The sequence below is a fragment of the Agrilus planipennis genome, unplaced genomic scaffold (genome assembly GCF_000699045.2).
Source record: "Agrilus planipennis isolate EAB-ADULT unplaced genomic scaffold, Apla_2.0 scaffold5, whole genome shotgun sequence".
In the NCBI taxonomy this organism is placed as follows: domain Eukaryota; kingdom Metazoa; phylum Arthropoda; class Insecta; order Coleoptera; family Buprestidae; genus Agrilus; species Agrilus planipennis.
Genome location: NW_020442468.1, coordinates 157165 through 178381, shown reverse-complemented (window position 1 = coordinate 178381; position 21217 = coordinate 157165). Strand labels below are relative to the sequence as shown.

Below are 21217 nucleotides of genomic sequence, written 5' to 3'. Positions count from 1 at the left end.
TGCTTGATTCTTGTTGCTTTCAAATACCACTTTGCAGGACCAAATCGTAATTAAGTAAGTGGATTGTTTGGTTCATTTACCTACTAAGAGAATCATTAGTTCAGTAATAGCTTTGGATTGCAGCATTTAAGTCGGTTAATAGCAAGATATTTAAAGGCGATTTCCATTTGCTAATTGTAAGAAAGTACAAAATACGGAAACTGTAAACAACCTTTGCGTTGTGGTAAATGATGTCTTTCAGTGTCTTTAATACATCCATCTAAAAGAGAGAATTTTTAAGTAAAAGTAAGCAACTAGAGGCAACGAGTTCTTTTTTCTCGTAGTTTAACACTTTTACACGTGAACATTCTTCCTTTTGATTTTCATTTACGTACAAAAGTCTGAGTTGACCTACTAAGACGCGAACCTTTACATTTTTGCAGGTACGTAGAGATGTGGCATTAGGTTTTTCAATGACGAAGTTCAAAAGAAATGGGGAGGTACGTACAAATACTACGTCTTTAAATACACCATTCATAATTAATCGCAGGTTATATCACTGAGAGCCAACCATGACGACAATGTAAACATCCATTTAGTTTTTTCATACGTACCTACACATGTACAGGTAAGGCAAAATGTTTACCGAACGCAGAAATTACTTTTATGTTGCACGAACGAAACTGCATAATTTTGTGAAGAGCGTTGGTAGATGACAGTTCGGCCTCAAAATCTCATGCACTTTCTTATGAAAGTTCCTTTTCGTCCTTTTTTTTTTCAATTTCACTCCTTCGGTTGCTCAAGGGACATGCGCAGAAGTAGAGGAGTAAGCGCTGAAGCCTTGGAAAATAGTTGAAGATGGCTGATAGCCGTGACGTCAGAGTAGACGTGGAGCGACACTACTCCAATATTACATTAACGTCTCCGAAGAGGCAATATCGAATTATTAATGAAAAGTGTAAGGTACTATCATATAAGTCAACAAATAAAAAAACAACAAACATAAGAATAGTCATTCTTGACATAATTTGCGATGTTTAGCCCAAACATAACCTCAGAATTTCCCCTAATCTCGTCATGATTTCGAAATAACTTAACCTCAAATTTCAGGAAGTGCAATTTATAACTTCTGTGAGCATTACTGTATGAAATGAAAGGGTAAATTAACAAATGGGTAGATACTTTCGAACAAAACAATTAATAAGGTTCCGTCGATTCCCGAATCTTTTTATATTGCGCTTAATTTCAAAAGATTTTATTCACATTAACGAAATTCTTGTTTCTGTTTAAAAGAGGAGTTAGGAGTATAATGTAGATATGTTATATTTGTAAGGGATATTAGGTTCTGAAAGATAATACGCTTTATCTAATTTCCATTACTCTATAGATAATATTGTGCTTATTTCACGACACAAATGGTTAATTAATCAAAACAGTAATAACCCAACAAGAGGTTTTTTTTGAGCACTTGTCGTTGTTTTGTTGGTACACTAAAAGCATTCCAGAGATGCAGAGGATATTCATCATGAATGCAAACTGTGGTTAAACCGTGTTAATCAATCTTAAAACAAGCACAGTTAGCACACTAACAACAGCAATTAGGGAGTAATTAAATCGAGTCTATGATGTACCTAAGTACATGACTCAGAACATGACATAGAAAACATTCAACTTTTACCAAAATCAATTTTACTGTCACCTACGTCCCTTACATTGGGGTTAATTTACTAGACTTACAAAAACTTCTTTCATTAATATATTTCACCTTCTGGACTTCTCGTTTTTGCACATTTAAAACACCTGTTTTTTATCGACTGTCCTGGATCGGATGTTAAAAACCTAATTTGTAAGTACAGTCATATCGTAGAATATTGTTGATATTAATTCCGAAATTATTCCAGGACTTTTCCCTACTTTTCTTTTATCACAGCCGTATATGTGTGTATTATCATCATCATCATCATAAGGTCGTCAGTCCTAAGACTGGTTGGACAGGCACCTCCACTCTTTCCTATCTTAATATAATCTTTGCATTTCTCTAAAACTAAAACAACCCATATCCTAACAGAATTATTCTAAAGTCTCCACACCAGAAGTCTTCAGCTTCAGGCTAACGGACTTCACTATTACCTACGATATCTAATTCTAATTTTCCAATTTCGCTAATTGCCTCATTGTCTTAACATTCTACGCTCCGACTCGTGAAATATCGCACCTACCCCTACTACGCTTATTGATGGCATCCCCCGAGGTAGTCCCCGCCCGGACATCCGAATGGGGGACTAGTTTACGTCCGGAGTGCTTTACCCCAGAGGACGCCATCATTTAGTTTCGATGAGTTTTACTTGGGATATCATAATGTGGTGGTTTCCCGTTGTTTTTCACATCGCAGTATTGTGCTATACCGATCCTCATGATCTCTGCCACCCTGAGTACTGAAAGAGCTGCTGCCTTCTTTCAGGGACTTGTCTTAGTCTGGTTTCTCTTTAAGAACTCCCCCCCCCCCTATTATGGTTGAACCTATGGTCCGGCTCCCTAAATCATAGAAACTCGCAGCCGATCCACCCACTCTAGTTTGTACAAGAGTTTCAAGGTTCAAGTCTCGTCGGATCAGATATTGGTATATGTGTATGTGTTTTTTATAGCACTTAGCACTTGTTATAATTTATGGTTCTGCGACTATTAGGATCAAAATTGTAAAAAGGGATCGCCCTATCGATCCTCCACCGTAGGCCTACGTGTTTACAGTATTATTTCCATAATCGCATTAAAATGCATCATCTTGGGAATCTCTCGGTAATGATGAAGAGACTTTTTAATCCAAATTGTATAAAAACTACGTGTAGCATCAAAAAATGTAACATGACTTTTCGACTTCAATTTTCATTCTTTGCGAGAATATTTGGCAGACTAGGTGCTTCTATTGGAAAGATGCCAGCAATGTGAATTATGCAGCACCTAATTGTGTGGGTAGTGTCACTGTTGGGTTCAAGAAAAGTGCCTTTTATAGTGGGCAAAAACTTTTGATAAGCGACTGCATACACACACATACGTATTGTAGCGAGCACGAGTGTGTTTGTGTACGATCGGGCACACGTGTGTTTGAACGGCTTATCGATTCGCCGACTAGCCGCGGGCGCCTTTCTTTATGTGCACCGTATTTGTAAATGTGTGTGTCGTACCTGCGTTCTGGGAAAGCAGTTAAACAGTTCAAGGAAAAAATAAACTAATCCGGATGTTTCGAGAAGGCTCCCGGAGGTAAACAAAAGAGTATTTAAAAGAAGGGACGATCGCCGAGAAAAAAGTAGAAATAAATTGACCGTTGCGGAAGTGAATCCAGAAATAAATTAACAGTGATAGCAGTGAAATAAATAGCGCAGTGAATAGTGATATATCAACAGTAGTGTAAATAAATGGAATAATTCACAACCAAAGTTTAGTAATAATTTAATAGTGTTTTTAAGTTCTTTAATAATTAGTGTAAATAAATAGTTTTTGTCGTTATCAGCCTTAGAAGTTAATTTTGTTAAACCCACGAACATTAGAGTATGTGTATAACTACCTACGACAGGAAATATGCTTTAATGGGATTGCGGTTAGATTAACAAAAGCAATCTGTTTGCGCACATGCCCGTTATAAAATTATTTTGAAATTATTTAGCGGAGTTATTACAGACGCAACATTGCAGTTATTGCTTGCATAAATTTAAATTCAATTCAATTTCCACAAACAATATATTAATAGGATGCATTAATTATTCATAAACTCGACATGGTGTCGCTGATGTATACATGTTACTATAAATTATCTTTCCACATGCTCGTGTTCAAATGCGGCACAAACACGTTTACATCATATTCTATTTTCGAAATTGCTTATAACCAATACTAGGAGCGCTTTAACCAAAGATTTGCGTTTGTAATGTCATTGTACATAACATGGGTTCTGCTATATGATTACAGAAAATATTCAAAAAGGTCCATCGTCTTTTAATTTAGGTTACTTCTGTCCAAATTCAGAAAAATGCGCAAGCTCAATGAAGTAGTACTCTATACGAACAATTCCGCTACACGTCACCTATCAAGCGGTATGACTTTGAGGGTTAGATCATTATTCAGTAAGAGGGAGGACGCCGGTTCGATTCCCAGTCATCTACCCTAGTTCAAGTTTTTCTGTGATTTCTTTGGCAAATGATGAGGCAATAATATGTTACAGATATATTTCGTCCGTCTCATCTTCCTCATCTCAACCACCACCCATCCAATCCCATTACTCCTAAAGAATGTTGAAGAGGGATTTCCGCCGCAGTTTGTAGGGACTGCCCGCTACCAGCATTAGGAGCTGGTGGCACTAACACACTGAAAAGCTGTATTTTTCACATCAGTTAACAAATGTCGGATAAACACAAAACGTCTGGTCGTCATAATTTTCAACAAACGGCAATGGCCCACTGGTATCGATGGTCTCTCAGCTGTTACCCAGATATAGGCTTATGTAGTTCACGAACGAACTAGTTTCACTAGTAATGTTTTTCTTTCTCCATAACTATAGCCAGAAGGCTTTCTTACAGAGGGGATTTAGTTACGGAGGAAGAAAGACAGTTATCGTTCGTTTCTACATCTGTTTTCGTTCAATACATTGTAGTCTCTAGTCTAGGATGTCTTAGTTTCGCCGACTAGGACATAGACCAATCAAAATTCTAAGAAAAAGAAATACTGACCGCACGACTGCTTTGTTTTTCTCACACGTTTCTACCACAGTATAAAGATCTATACAGTAGGTTCGCTCTCCAGCTACGCCTATACATCCCTCTCCTGCCGACGAGTCACCACTTTATCAACGAGTTCTCTGCTAAGCAAGCCATGGCTTGTACAGTGTCATCGCGAAGTCACAGTATAAATACATTTTGTATCTAAACACTTCGATAAAGCCATTGAACAGTCCTGGTATGTGGCAGAACAAAGGAGTGAACCTACTGTAAGAATCTTTATATTGTGTATCTATTTTATAACTAGATGGAAAATGCGCAGTCCATTCAGTCAATGCTGTACATTGTTTTCTTCTCAATTTATGTTTGTTAATTTATCACTAAATTCCTTTTTAGTGTTTAATGTATTAACTGAAGAAGTTTTTGTTTGGTTGCTCCTGAATAATCGAAGACAAAAGTGTCAATCCCAATAAATGGGGCCCGCTCTAACGGATATGTGCCCTTGACACCAGATAAAACTGTTTATTTATCATTGTCGTCTCCACCATTTAAATTATAAGAGTGAATTTCTGACTGATTATGTATCACCGTATACTATGCCTAATATCTGTAACTTTCTTACAACCCTCTTCAGTGATAGCAAATTTTTAGAAGCTTTTGAAGTGTGGTGTTATAGGCGAATTATGAGGATAACGTGGGTAGAAAAGGTTATAAATGACGAAATATTAGAAAGAATAGGAGAACAGAGGACTCCATGAAAGTCAATAAAAAATAGGCGAGATAGGTTGGTAGGATTCCTTCTCAGACATGAGTGTCTAGTCAGAGACATATTAGAGGCAGAAACAGGAGTTAGGAAGGGTAGAGGTAGACCTAGATTAGATTAATCTTCGCAAATAGTTAAGGATGTGGGCTGTTCTAGTTTTAGGGAAATGCGAAGATTAGCTCAGTATAGGAAAGGGTGGAGGTACGTGTCCAACCAGTCTTTGAACTAACGACCTTATGATGATGATGTCATCATAATTTCAGTGGTACCAATTATAACAACTGACAAAACGTGGATTTAAAAATATTGACATGGGACCAAAAACCCAAAAGAACGTATCAGGTTTTATTTACTTATAAGTTCTGAAGAAACCCATTGCGGCTGCTGAAACGCCAGCAAAATAATTCTGGAAGTGTGTCTTAAAATCTGTTAAAAATTCACCCTCATGCTATTGATTATTTATTGCAACACCCATAAAGGTAAAATTTTGAATTGGTAATTTATTTAAAAGATAAAATTATGTAACTAGGCGATGGAATTCCACAAAAACAAACGATAAATTCAAGGTTTCATAATAAGCTATTTCGCTGTTTCGAGAATGAAGCGAATTTCAACTGATTAAATTCGCGTTCCACTGAAGCTATATTTTCCAATGTTGTTAATAATACGTTGTTGTTAAGTTACATTGCCGTTCAAGTTACGATAACAGAGCGTTCTTTCACGATTCTCCCGTTTTCCAATACTCTGGACCCAAAAGTTAGTGGGTTAGACATTAGCAAAAGCAATTTCCTGACCCCAATCTGATCGATTATACTGAAGGAAGTTCTCGATTAGCTCTAAACGAAACTTCAGTAAAATACGTTGAAGAATTTTGATCGATAAACGATCATATTTTAGTTCTACCTACGAGATAAAAAGTTAGATAACAGTTGAAGACTTAACGCTATGTATCGTCAATTAACTAACAATTAATCATTACCTACGTGTAAACATTGACTGCTACGGGTTCTTATCTCACATAGTAGGTAAGTTAGCACAGAGCTGGGCAAACTTTAACTTCGCAGGAGCCGCTACATGAGGTTAGTTTGAGTCACTCCATACCCTTCAATGAGTACGAGAGAGTAAGCAGTAATGAATAATTTTCTTTTGTCTTTTTCTTCTCCCTTCCACTCCCATATCAAGCCCCTTCATCCCGTAGACGAGCGAAGCCACTCTCGCAACTTAAATAATACCTACGAAAATTTTCGTTACTACGTTCGCAAAACTATTGGGTTTGGCTATGGAAGAGGGGACTCACCTACGAAATGGAAGGGATAAGAAAAGGAAAGAATCATCTCACTCACACTCGCAGGATCAATGAGGAGCTACTGGGTTAACTTTGAGGATCACTCGGGATGCAAAAGATCCGAGTTTGCCCGGCTCTGAGTTAGCAAGAAGAGGACCTCGTAGAATAGTTTTGTTTATTTGTTCTAGTTGATAGTGTTTTATCGTTGATTAAGTTTTTTATATAAACTATTATCAACGGGGTGTACTAAGTACCACATGAAATAAGACACGTAGTTGTAGTGATTGTAGAAATAACTATATTTAATTTAACTTAAATATAATCCACTTTAAACTAACTTTAAAATTACAAATACCGATTAATTAAAAATGATGATAAAAATCAATAGGAATGAATTATGATAATCGTGATTGTCTTATGGAGACGATGTTTTCTCCAGCGAGTCTATAATAGCACTGCTTTAAAGTTTTATAAAATCTATGAACCTACTATATCTAACAATAATGTAAAAACATAATATTATCCTACCCCCAGGTAGGCGGTCATTGGACCTACAAGAATGCAGCCGAGGGAAATTTAGCTATTAACAATAATAAAATTGTGATTGTACAAACACAATAGCACACTCTTTATAATTTACCCGACTATCCCCTATACCTAACAGATGGATAAGGGCATTTTTGAAGTTACACTTCTTTTTGAGATATCAGAGTAAAAAAACTTTTGGGTGCTTCATTCCCACCAACTATTAATGCTGGGAGACTAAGCTGGAAGGTATGGCGGAAGGTCTCAAGTAGTATCAAGTATACTCACTCACACTCACCGATACTTTACGTACTTTACTACCACGTTTAACGTATTATACATATACTGATTCTTGTCAATCCAATTAATTATTTAATGGCTGCTTCGCCTTCCCAAACTGACTGGAGTAATTTCTTTGTACAAACCAGCCGCCAAACTAATTTGAGTGTAAACAAAACTTTCACCATGATAGGATGATGCTCCAGGACTATAACCCATATAGCCCTGTAGTTGGGGTGGCTCTGCGTGTAGCAAAATTGTGATAAGAACTTAATATATAATCGTGATGAAACCATAGTAAACATAAGGGATAAAAGCAGATTAGGTAAGTACATAAAAAGGACGCAAAACGATCGAATAAAAGTGATAAAAACAACTACAAAGAAGCGACGAAGGGAAAGAAAACAGTGTTCTGCATCCTATTATTATTTTAAAATTGCTTTTTGCGTTGCTGAAATGAATTATAACTGAAATAACCCTCTAAAATTGACGTTAATTTCACCGTACCTATCTAATATCAAATTGTGCCGAACAATATGGGCAATCAAGTGAAATGCATTCACTACACGGCACACTTTGCTTTGTTCGCCGTCAATAACGGATTGTCAATAACTGAAAACAACAGCGAATTGGGCGACAGGCACGAACCCGTTACATTGACACGTCACGTCAGTGATAATCATCATCCCCAGGGAGAACCGGAATGCACATTTGTCATGACTACCATCAAAATGTTATGTCGATAGTGATTTATTAACGGATCCGGCTTCTTGCTGCTGCTATAATCTGTGGTTTCAATGTCGAGCTCTGAGTCAATACCTGTAGTAAGGGAGCGTGCCCATACTACGTGACCCAATCGGTGGGGGTTGGTTCTTTAAAAATACCACGTATGGTCGCAGTGGAGAGTGGAGTTCCTACGCAGTCGTACGGACGGCTGGGTGTCTTCTGAAGATTTCCCCTCTTCCACGAAAACAAAAAAAAAAAAGAAAAAGTGGGCTTAGGTTTTCGTCACCTAGTCAATATTCTCTAGGGAATTTCTATTTATAATCAAAGATTTCTGTTTACAATTTTTTTTTAAATTACTACGTGAAAACTAGAGGAAGAAGGGTAGTCTTAGCATATACTAAGGGTGGACACCGAGGCGTAGGAGGAAAAATTGTGAAAAAGTGGATCGAGTAGTATCCGTACGTTTCCTTAGTATCTTTTAGTAAAATTAATTACTTTGTGGTTGATTTGAAAAAAGAGAGACTGCAGTATATTAAACTAAAGTCATCAACAGTTAATTTAAACTGGTTTTTACGACCGAAACCGAATTTCGGCTACGGTCTCAGTTTCGGCCGAAACCGAAACCGAAACCGAAACTTTCTTATAAGGATCATGTTTTGAGAGAAAAATAAAGAAAACGTTATTATAATCAGTCAGTTTTATTTTTTTATCTTTAAATCACATAGCTCTGCAGTCTTTGACATTTTCACTTATTGATAATCAAATCAAAATCAACATAACAACCCCTCATTTAAGGAAATACTTTAATTGCGCCTTAAAAATACTTAAAATAGGTGAGATGTTTATTTGAGTAAGTATAGTAGACTAGACTCATTTTTCTTTTGAAGATTATTCATGCTTTTTTTTATATAATATTAAACATAAAATTACTTTTGTTATTGTTACCTAATATCACAATAGGTATAGGAACTTAATATTTAAGTAATAAACAAAATAAAATAAATCACTTTTATCTTAATTAAGAACAAATTAACTTCTTCTAAACTTAATTCGTCATGTTGAACGCGCCGAACATGACCGAGCAGAGCGCGAGAACTCCCGAACACAGTTTCGGTTTCGGTCGTAGTTTCGGCAGGTTTGTCGCCGAAACCGAAACTAAATCGAAACTCGTTTTTTTGCCGAAACTCGACCGAAACCGAAACCGAACTTTCGTTCGGACACTAGTTAATTTTTGTCGCTTGATAGTAGCTGGTGTTGTCCGTTCACTTAGAGAAAGGTACAACGTGGACGATGTGCACAAACGAATATCAGTCGTAGACGGGTTTCCGGAATATGACCGGTCGTTTACCGTCAGATGTTTCTGATCAAAGTCCAACCATAAGCCTCTGACTTGTAACAGCTATGTCCATTAAGGATTAAGACCACAACCAGTGCACGTCGATCTGCCATTGTGTACCTTTCTCCAAGTGAACGGACTCTATCAAGTTTAATATTACTAGGACAGCCAACCGTCAAACGCGGTGTATCAAAAGAGCCACATCTCGTAGCGTAAGTACAAATTTAAGTCTTCAAACATTGCTAAATTAGTAGGTGCCAGCAAACATGTAGCTACACCTTCTATGTGTACAGTAAATGTAACATACATAAATAGGAAACGATACGCAGTCATACGATTACAAATGCGAACTCGGAAAGAGAAAACATGCGGCATCACCTTCATGGTGCAGCTTCTTCCTTTGATCCATTAAAGTCAGCTTTTATCAGAATGTCATCACGCATATATACATACATAAATATATATATATATATATATAATTTCAAACATACACAATTGTACATCCTGATCGTGAGATTTATGCTTCGGATATTTCGCATGTATCTTGTATTTGGCCGACGTCCCACTCTGCATTATGCAGACAATTTCGTATAACAGTGGCGCTTAGCCACCTTCGCTCACGGATTTGCTTATTCAACACTAGCCTTATTTACTGTATTTGAAATGTTGCGAACAAAAACACAAAAAAAAACAATAAAAGCACGGACGTAGGGATATATGTCTCCCCTTTATAATGAATTGCTTCGGTCAGCCCTTTAGCTCTTTTGGGCATTTAAGGTAAGCGGTAGTGAATGGGTAATTGAGATGCAACCCGACTAATGTTATTGTTTAAAAAGGACAAGGACGATTAGACTTTCAATTTTTGTAGAGTTAAATTTAAGTTTAACTTTACTCACTACCGATAACCTCAAATGAAACAAGAAAAATTGTTGCCGCTGTTATTCCCTCGGGAAACGAGCCCGGACCCCTGGTTTTACGCGGTTGTACTCTACAACTAAGCCACGAGGAGGTAACAGCAACAACCCCACGATATGCACCTAAGACTGTAGATTGCAGAATCGTCAAACCAATATAAAATAATTTACTAATAATGATATAGCAGTATTAGCATCTAGCAAGGAGGAGATAGCTTTAAATAAAATGGAAGCGGTATCGACAAAACAGTACTGTTAAAAAAATAAATAAAAGTAAAACAAAAATACTGATATGCAAGGGAAGGAAAAGTAGGGAAAGATTGAATATAAAGATAGGAGACTAAAAATTAGAAGAAGTGGCTGATTTTAGGTATCTAGGAAATCAGATAAGTCAGGGTGGAAGGAGTAGTAGGGATATAAAGCAGAGGATAGCGCAGGGTTAAGTCGCCTTCAATAAAAAGAAGTCACTTCTATCCTGGCGAACTGTTAATTTAGAAATTCGAAAAAGGTTGTTAAAGGTGTATGTTTGGAGCACGGCGCTGTACGGATGCGAAACATAGACAGTGGGCGCGGCGGAAAAGAAAAGGTTAGAAGAGTTCGAAATGTGATGTTACAGGCGAATGAAGAGGATACCGTGGGTAGAAAAGGTTAGAAATGAAGAGTAAGAGAACAGAGGACTCTATGGAAGTCGATAAGAAATAGGTTAGTAGGACACCTTCTCAGACATGAAGGTCTAGTTGGATACAGAAACAGAAGTTAGGAGGGGTAGAGGTAGACCGCGATTAGATTATTGTTGGCAAATAGTTAAGGATATCGGTTGTTCTAGCTTTAGGGAAATGCAAATATTAGCGCAGTATAGGAAAAAGTGGAGGTGCGTGTTCAATCAGTCTTAGGATTGAACGGGATATTTCAGTATTTGGGAAATTCCTAAGATTGACTCAGGATGTACATGCATACCAATCTTCGGAATTATTTCTCTATTAGTATTTTTTTTTACCAAAAATTCCTCGAAATAAAACATTTTGTTGAAAAATTATAAAACGCTGAATTTTCTTCTCAATGTTACAATTTATAGGGATAATCTCTCAACATAAATTCGAATTGTCCTAACTTGCTTTAGAACGGGGTAAAATATTAATTTATTATTCATGTTACAACATTGGTTTTCATCCGGATGGAATAAATTATTCAGTTTCCGAATGTTCTCCGCTTTATCTCATCGCCGAAGCCATTATTGATCTTCCAGATAGGCTTTGTAAACAAGCGATTATTAAGGTGGAAAATTGGTCAGAACTAGCAGTTGGGGTGGAGCTCCCAATTAACACTCCATTAGCCTTTTATAAGAGCCGATAAATGGCTTGCAGAAGCCTACAGTCAGTAGAAATATGTTCAGCTCGATTGTTGTGAACTGCGGAACTAATTCATTATGTTACTAAAGCTGTTGCTGGAGGTACTCGTTTTATAAAACAAAAGCCTCCATTTGCGTATTACAAAAGCGACAACGAATTATAACTCCAGTTTGATTACAAATTGGCCTTAATTGTAATAATATCCTTTAATAAAATCTGAACAACGAAAGGTGACGACAAAATAATCAATTATAGAAATAATGAATTGCTCAAAGTATGTTTAAAAATAGAAAACAAAATTAGTGTGGAATAGTAAATATTGAAGAAAAACCAGTGTCATAAGTAAGATTAAACACAAACACTAAAAAGTTACAGAACTTTTATTGTAATTCACAATCTACAATAAAAGTTTTGGCAGAGATAGCCTTAAATAAAATGGAAGCGGTATTGATAAAACAATACTATATGAAAATAAATAAAAGACGAAAACTTAGAAAAAGTGGCTGATTTTCGATGTCTAGGAAGTCAGATAGGTCAGGATGAAAGACACCGTGATACCATAAAATAGAGGACAGCACACCCTTTTTCTATCGTTTTCTCTATTGATACCGTAAAGCTAGAATAACCTCCCGCGTTCCTCTATTTCTTTTAAACCCAAATTGGTCTACCCCTAATAGTTCTCCTGCCCTTCTTTTCGTTCTCCTCTGTACAATTCTGGTTAAGAGTTTTGACGCATGAGAAGTTATAAAATGTCTCGCACCTATCCGCGCCTCTCTTTTTAGGTATGGTTACTACCAAGTTCCGTTTATATTCCTCTGGAACTTTCCCCGTCTCGTAAATGTGACTAACTAGCTTAAACATACGATCTCTAACCTCTTGTTCTGCATGTTTTAGAATTTCCCCATGTATTCCATCTATACCTGGCGCCTTATTATTCTTTAAATTTTTTAATACTACATCGAACTCTTCTCTCATTATGGAATAACCTAGCTCATCTATCTCCATACTATCTTCCTTCTCCAATTTATCTCCCAGCTCATGGTCTGCGTATAGGTTCCCTAAATATTCTTTCCACCTATCTGCCTTTTCCTCAATTTCTATCAAAATGACCCCTGCCTCTTATATCTTCTTATATAACTACTACTGTACCCTATATCTCTAAAATTCATCTTAATTATACTACAAGCCTCATCGGTTTTACCTACTTCAAACTTTTGTTCTACTTTACACCTCATATCAATCCACTGTTTCTTAACTGCCCTATACTTTCCAATTATTTCCCACTTTATAGCCTTATATCTTTTTTGCCCTTCTTCGTCTGTCCTGTTTTTGTATTTCCGTCGTTCCTCTGTTAATCCTACAATCTCATTTGTTATCGAGGGTTTCCTACTTTCATTTTGTTTATGACCTAGTATATCTGCAGTTGCTGACTTTAGGCACGTTTTAATGCAGTTCCCTTTTGTCTCTATCATTCTCTCATTCGTTTCTCCCTCCTCCTTTAGTATTTCAACCGTCCTTGTACCTAACCTATTAAGCGTTCCATTGCATTTTAGCTTTTCTAAGTCAAGACGTCTCCTACCTTCCCTTTTTTTCAGAATTTTCAATTTAAAATTGGTCTTCATAACTAACACGTTATGATCGCTATCTATATCTTCACCTGGATAACTCCTACAGTCCAGAATAAATTACTGTTCGCAAATAGTTAAGGATGTGGGATGATCTAAGTTTAGGAAAATAGGAAGATTAGTTCAGGATAAGAAAGAGTAGAGGTGTGTATCCAACCAGTCTTAGGATTGACAACCTTATGATCATGATGAAAAGTTTTGTGACTTTTTCGTATTAGTGTTTAATTTAAACCTGGAATTACTAGAATTAACAGCTTCCTCGAGTCAGTACATAAGGAGAAATTCTTTTTTTATGAAAGAACATTTACTAGAATGATGTAATTGAAGCTGATGCAAGAAAAAGAGATTTAGAATTGCAGGAAAGTATCAAAAAAAATTGATAGAAAGCCACGGGAAGACAAAGTAACTAAGAATAATTCTAAATACCATATTTAGAGGTTGATAATTTTCGAATTTATGAAAACTAGTAGAAAACTTCCTTCATCTCTGTTCTATAGAACATAATAACGGTTTGAATGTTCCAAAACTTTGATTTCTATTAAAGTAACTTTCTATAAACTTACCCTGTCATGTTTGACCTCGATTCTTTCCACCTTTTGAAATTATCGCAAACTAATTATTCAAAATGACGTAAAGACATTAAATTTCCGATAAACTTAGTACATTAGTTTGCTGAGCGTATAGTAGGTACATAATTTAGTATATAATATGCGATAAATGTACGCAGCTATTGATCAAACATTTCTGCTTGTTTCTATGATGGCTTCGTTTGGTTTTGTTGCCGAAAAATTTTTCATCACAGTACTGCAAGTTAATTATTCAATTTTCCAGATCGTTTGACATACACAATTAGATAATTATCAATAGATGTGTATGAACATGAGAATCTGACTTCTGCTGTGAATGAGCATATTAGGCCAGGTTATGTTAGATGAGGTGAGGCGAAGCTGCAATAATTAATTATTGTTTGAAACACTTAAATTTATAAGCTCTGAAAATGACTGCAGAGAAATGGGCTTTCACATACGTATATTTTCAAAAATATGTATACTTCATTTACTTTCTGTAGCGATGTGCCCCTTCCAATGTCTTGGATGCGTGCTGGCAAAATCGTAGGTAGGGAGAAAAAAGGTCATTATACTCTCGACTCTTGCTCATTAAACATATTTTTTCATACAGTATCTGTCGAAAGTTTTGTTCAATCATGAACAGTAGTGCGAGTCGAAAACAAGCGTTAAAGCCTTTAATATGTCTTCAAATATAAATAAACATCTCGTTGATATTTTCAGTAGTAAATGGTACCAATAACNATGAATAGTAGTGCGAGTCGAAAACAAGCGTTAAAGCCTTTAATATGTCTTCAAATATAAATAAACATCTCGTTGATATTTTCAGTAGTAAATGGTTCCAATAACAGCACATTTGAGCAATGCAATTGTAGTGGATAAAACGGTCAATTTTTCCGTGCAGTACTGTACGGATTATACGCTCCTCACCGGTTAAGAGTTTGGCCGAGAGATGTCTCCTTCCTTTTCTGGCCTAATGCTGTTTTTTTCTACTTTGCGCCGGTCAAACTGAAGGTCACATCGCTACAGAAAGTAAACGAAGTATATCTTTATAGTAAATTACCTTGAAGTAAGGTGAAAGAAACAGTAAACATGATTTATAATGAATTACACAATTTCAGGTGAAAAACGACAATTAGTAAAACTTCAGAATCGCTCCTATCAAATAATTTGTTTTATTTCTTGTTCTGTTTTTATTAAAAAGAAAAATGCACGTACACTTTGTTTACCGAATGTTATCATACTGTTTTTTAAAAACAGGTAGCAGCTAAGAATTATTAAATACTACGTTGTCCTAAATACGTGCTGTGCGGGTGCGAAACATGAGTGGTGGGCGCAGCGGACAAAAAAATGTTAGAAGCGTTCGAAAAGTGGTGTTACAGGTGAATTATAAGAATACCGTGGATAGAGAAGGTTAGCAATGAAGAGGTATTAAAAAGAATAGGTGAATAGGGATTATGAAATATATTTCACCCCCCCCCAACGTGGCTTTATTTTTAAAAAGTTATATCCGACGCCTGTTTTTAATCTCTTGTAATATACCACAAATGGCACAACAAGGCCCATACGTAATACTAAAATGTAGCATTGTACCACAGATGGCGTTTACCGTGCCACTTGTGGTATATTATAAAACGCGCTGTTAAGACAGCAGATAAAAATTGGTCTGTGTTCTGTCGGAGCTGTCTGCGACGCACTGATGAGATCCAAAAGATCGAAATGGCGATCCGCGTCTGGCAGTTTCGACAGAATACAGACCACCACGGATTATTTTATTTAATGTCTTAAGTCATTGAATAACAGGGTATGATCTAAACGAATTGTAGTTATAAAAAGGTCTCAGTCAGTCAGAAAATCTACCCAAAAATTGAGGTATATTCAGATGAATGCTAGAACATCCTAGTTTAATTTCGTCAAAAAAAAGCTCTTTCCATCTATTGTTCTCGTACTTTACACAAAAACCCAGTTTCCTTTTTTTGATAGATGAAAGTTTACTTTAGTCCATTCATTTATCAAACGTGTCCCATTTCTTACAATGAATTTGCATCGGCAACGTTGACGGTGGTATTAACGATAATGGCATGGAATAATGTCATAAACGACGAAGCAAGCAGTTTCGCCATCATATTGCAGCGGAAGAAATAAAGAGGGAATATGCAAACAACGCTCTCGAAATAGAAGATGTATCTACGCTTTTCATTCGATAAAGGAAATGCTTGCCGAAGTTCGGCTAAAAAGAAAAGTGCTCTGATTGACGGCGGCATTAAAACGGATCCTAAATTAAAACACCCGTAAAAGGAAATGACAAGAAGTAAAATGTTATTACCTTAAAGAAGAAAAGAAATACGAAGTAGAGTAGACAATGATATTGCGGGATTTGAAAATAAGCTAATGTATTTACTGTAGTATTATTTTATCCTTTCCATCGCGTGACTTATTATTTGTTTAAATAGAAAGAGATTGCACTATGTGTTTCTTTTTATTGTAACCTCACAGAGAAGATACAGTGAAAACGAAAGTTTTTGGATTAGTAATCTACGTCCTTGAAACGTCCTCGTTTAGGTCACGTGATGGAAAGATTGAAATAATTTTTTTTTGGAAATATATATTATGTGAAAGTTTGATCAATTTACTTTTAAATCAATCACCTATTACGTCTTTTCACGCCTTTTATACTAATCAATTAACCTCAACTTTTGGAACATTAAAATAATCCCAAACATAAAATTGTTACAACCAGAACAATAGGTACGTATTGGGATGTGTTAGAATTGCCCAGACTTGGACTCAGTTCCCGATCTACGCAATGCCTAATAATTTGTACTATTTTGGAGCTAGTTCAGAAGGTATTGGTTTTGGTTCTGGAGTTGGACTTCATCAACCTGAAAATAGGAATCCCATCGAAGCCGTTTCGAAGATTAACCGATACAGACATAAAGGCAAACAGACAGACAAAAAGGGTTTTGAGTTCATGAGATTTTAAACTACCTCTACCTGCCTTAAGGGTAATATACACATACGTATCGAGGTGCAGACTTTTCTAATGACATAAATTTCATTCTCTCCTTTCAAAATAAATGCCTAAAGGTCTAGGAATATAATGATTTTTTGTGTTCGAAATATCATCCTCTCGAACACTTTTCATATTTGTATAGCTGCAAGAATTTAAGAAGCTTTCTCCACTCCAGTGTCAGTTGAACCTTAGGAGAATATAGGTAATGGCTACCAGTAAAATCGATAACGATCGACATCATATTTCTGATGCAAATAAAGTGAGAAAATTCATGGAATACATCAATCATACTATTGGTTATTCTAGGTATGACAGTAATGTAGGTATATGCAAAGATGCCAAAAGATTGCATTTTAAGACTTGATGTGAAATAGCACATTTCATCCAAGATGGTGGTAATACAACAATAATTCTGAATACATATATGGAGCACATTGTATAATACAAATGAGTATACTCGTATTAATAAGGATTGAGTAAGTCCCATAGAATACATTTCAAAGAAAATATAAATGCGTGATTCGTATTGCTACAACCTATAGCTAACACTGAGAATTTCCTTTATATCTACAGGGTGTTTATGGAATAAGTAGCAAGTATGCAGGAGGTCATAGGGCACTATAAAATAAGAAACAAGGACCAGTTCAACTGTCTCTAACAGAGAATGATACCTTGGTGTTTAAACACGTTTTAGGTTTCTAAACGTTGGGTTTTTAAGTGTTTATTCTTTGTACCAGGTTGTATAAAACAGCGCGTGTATCAAATTCCAGTGCAGAACTCCAATGATTTGCACGGTCATGTATGATCGCTGCAAATGAAGTATGCCAAATTGTTGCACAACTCAAACATATTTTTTGTACTGTATGTACGTAACTGTATCTGTGTTTGTTGGTGTTATAATCAATTTTATCTAATTGCAGCATAGGGCTATTAGCGAATAACCCACAAAAAAAGGTAGCGCCCCTTGGAAATACCTTAATGGTTACTGAAAATTTATCTGGTTCTCATTGTATTTATATAGAAGTATAGCCGTATAGGGTGCTCCAAATTCGTAGGACCGAAGAAATCAAAATTGTGAAATAAAGAGGTAATTTTTGTGATTGTATACTTAGAAATAATGGAAATCTTCTCTAAAATTTCAAAAATACTTTTACCAATATTTAAACCGATCCGACGGGACCTGAACCTTGACGACACTGTTGTACAAACTAGAGTTGCGATGATTTAGGGAGCCGAACCATAGGTTCAACCATAATGGGGCGATTCTTAAAGAGAAACCAGACTAAAACAAGTCCTTGAAAGAGGGCAGTACTCGGAGTGGCAGAGATCACTAGGATCGGTATGACAATCTGATGCACAATACTGCGATGTGGAAGGCAACGGGAAACCACCACATTATAAACCCCGAGTAAAACGTACAACTATAGCAATTAAATGATGGCATCCTCTAGGATAAAGCACTCCGGACGTAAACTAATCCCTCATTCGGATATCCGGGTGGGGACTACCTCAGGGGATGCCATCAATAGAGTGGAGGTGCGTATCCAACCAGTCTTAGGACAAACGATTTTATGATGATGATGAATATTTAGAATGGACTTTTAGGATGGATATAATCAATATATTGTATATAAGCGAAATATAACCCGGTATACTGGCCAGTGCTGATGACGTCGTGAATCGACGCCATACTGTTGATTCGTTCCGAAATATACTGGCCAGTGCGTTGACGTCTAATTGACGCCATATTGAGAATAGTGTTTGTGCTTGTTTACAACAATTTTGCTCCAAAAGTTATTAACGTTTATTACAATAAAAAATTGTCCAAACTCTGAAGAACACACGCCTGTTTGATATACAGTTACGACACACTTGTTTCACCAGTACAGTATGGTGGCACACCAATACAATATGGCGTCGATTCATGACGTCATCAGCACTGACCAGTATGCTGGGTTATATTTCGGAACACACCAATTATTTCATTAAAATAAAAGAGTTTTTCGTAGACACCAATTTTGCAACATAAGCACACAGCTTGTACAGTATCAAGGGACGATGCAATTTACCAATCAATTTTTAATTTCCGACATTGAAACAAAATTAGGATGATCAAGTGAGTTCCGAAATTACAAAATTAGTATATGGATTATTTAAACGCCAAAGCGCCAAAGCTAAAGTAATATCCACTGCATAAGTTTCTCGTAATAAAGGTTTTCGCAATAGAGATTTATTATATCATGTATTAGTGATTGATATATCGATAACCTACGATATAATAAAATAATAGCTTCCTATATTCCGAATTATTCTCCCTAAGGAGCGACCTTGATGTATAAGTTAGTAATTTATTTTACGATTTTTCCCAATTTCAACGAGTCAGCGCACCTCGAACGGATACCAGAACAGCGAACCGTTAAATTGCAGAAGAGTTGTCTCTAAAGCTTCGAAGATTTATAGTCCACCGCAAACCTGTTGATGCAGTCTACTCGATTTTCGTTGGCTTGCTTCCCTTTTCTTGCCGGCGAAATCCACCAGGTTTATAAAGGAAACAAGCGCGCGTGAAATTATCTGCAGAAGTAGTGGATGTTCTTTTTTAACTGCAGGATCGGGGAGATCTGGGTAATTAAACCATGTTCAAGGACCTGTTAACGAGGACCCTTTCTGCTATTTACCACTTGTCTGGATTCACATGGATTTAGAACGAGGTAGAAAATTGAAGAGGGGAAGGGAGGGTTAAATGTGGCGATTTCCATAGAAACAGGAATGTTTCTACACAATAACAAGGATTTTTGGAGTAAAACGGTCCTATTTTATTATCATACCAACTCTTAATTAATTTTCATTAAAGCAAATGCGTCAGGTTTTTAAACTTTCACAGAAAACAGTTTTAATTTCTTTCCCTTAAATTAAAAAATTTAGTGACAAAATCAAAATCAGGATACAGAGAGCGACGTTTTGCCTTTTGGTGCAAGACTTTGTCAAAGTAATAATATCATAAGTTAATCAGTCATTAAATATTTCAAGGAACTGCATCAAATTTCAAATTCCTGCCATTGGTACCAAATCAGTAATAATTATAGTAATAATAAGTAGGTACAATACCTTTATATCCATAATGAAGGAACAACCATTCGTTGTCGCCCGAGCAGGTCGCCATTTCACTAAACTTGTCATTCACACTGCTTTTTTTTACGTAATTTGAACACTTACAAAGCTCAAATATTCGATTAACCACAAATGTCACGCGTATTAAACGTTAACCTCACTTACCGCACGAATGAGTCGCGTTTTGTAGCCCGTTATCCCCAAGAAGTATGAATAATGGTAAATTAATATCAAATCTATTCGGCACCAATTATTACAAGATCACGCAGGCGTTACAAGCATTTTAAGTACGTAAACATGCCCGATCTTGTTACTCGATCTTCTTCGTTTCTTTGGAAAGGGGCAAAAAATGGCAGTTCGTTTCGCAATCGGATAAATTCCTTTCTCTTTTTAAATGTGTTCAAATGAATCACATTTGCAGTATTCTATCGTGTGTTCGTGTTCGGTGTGATAATCGGGGTTAAATTGACTTTCGTTTATTTAATTCGCCACGTTAATTGCTAGTTTTGATTGCATTAATTGACGCAATGTGAGGTGATGGTACTCTTTGAAAGAAATGAATAACTATATGGTGAGTTTGATTTTGATCTTTGTATTTGTTTGATTGTGTGTAGGTAGGTGGAAATGTATAAAATATTCGATGCAATTTGATAGATAGGTAAATTGATAAAGAACTGAATATTCTTTTTTATTTCTTAATTTGATTCGATAAACAGTTAGAAATTGGTCCGTAAAAATGAAATTTGGTAACCTTGAAAAATATCGAATGCGCAGGACTAAAACAGAAGAATCTAAGATATGACGTTATTTCTCAGTAGTATTATAGGAGATCGTACCCATACTGCGTGACCCATCAGGGGGGAAGAGATACTCAAAAATACTAGGCTTGGTTACAGGAGGGGAGGCTTAGGTTATCGTCACGTAGTCAATATCCTCTGGGGAAACTTCGCGCTTTTTCTAGCTATATTCAAAACTTTCTGATTACAGAAAATGATTTGAAAGCATATTTATGAATTACTACGTTGAAACTAGAAGAGGAG

General features: G+C 36.2%; 1 protein-coding gene across 1 annotated transcript in view; it reads right to left on the bottom strand.

Annotated features, from left to right (window-relative positions):
• Window positions 1-20392, bottom strand: part of LOC108736004 (potassium voltage-gated channel protein Shaw-like) — a 184865-nt gene extending 164473 nt beyond the window's left edge. The window contains exon 1 of the mRNA XM_018468264.2: window positions 20175-20392. The gene's annotated coding sequence lies outside the window, so the exon portion shown is untranslated. The remainder of the gene's footprint in view (window positions 1-20174) is intronic.
• Between the last annotated feature and the right edge of the window lie 825 nt (window positions 20393-21217).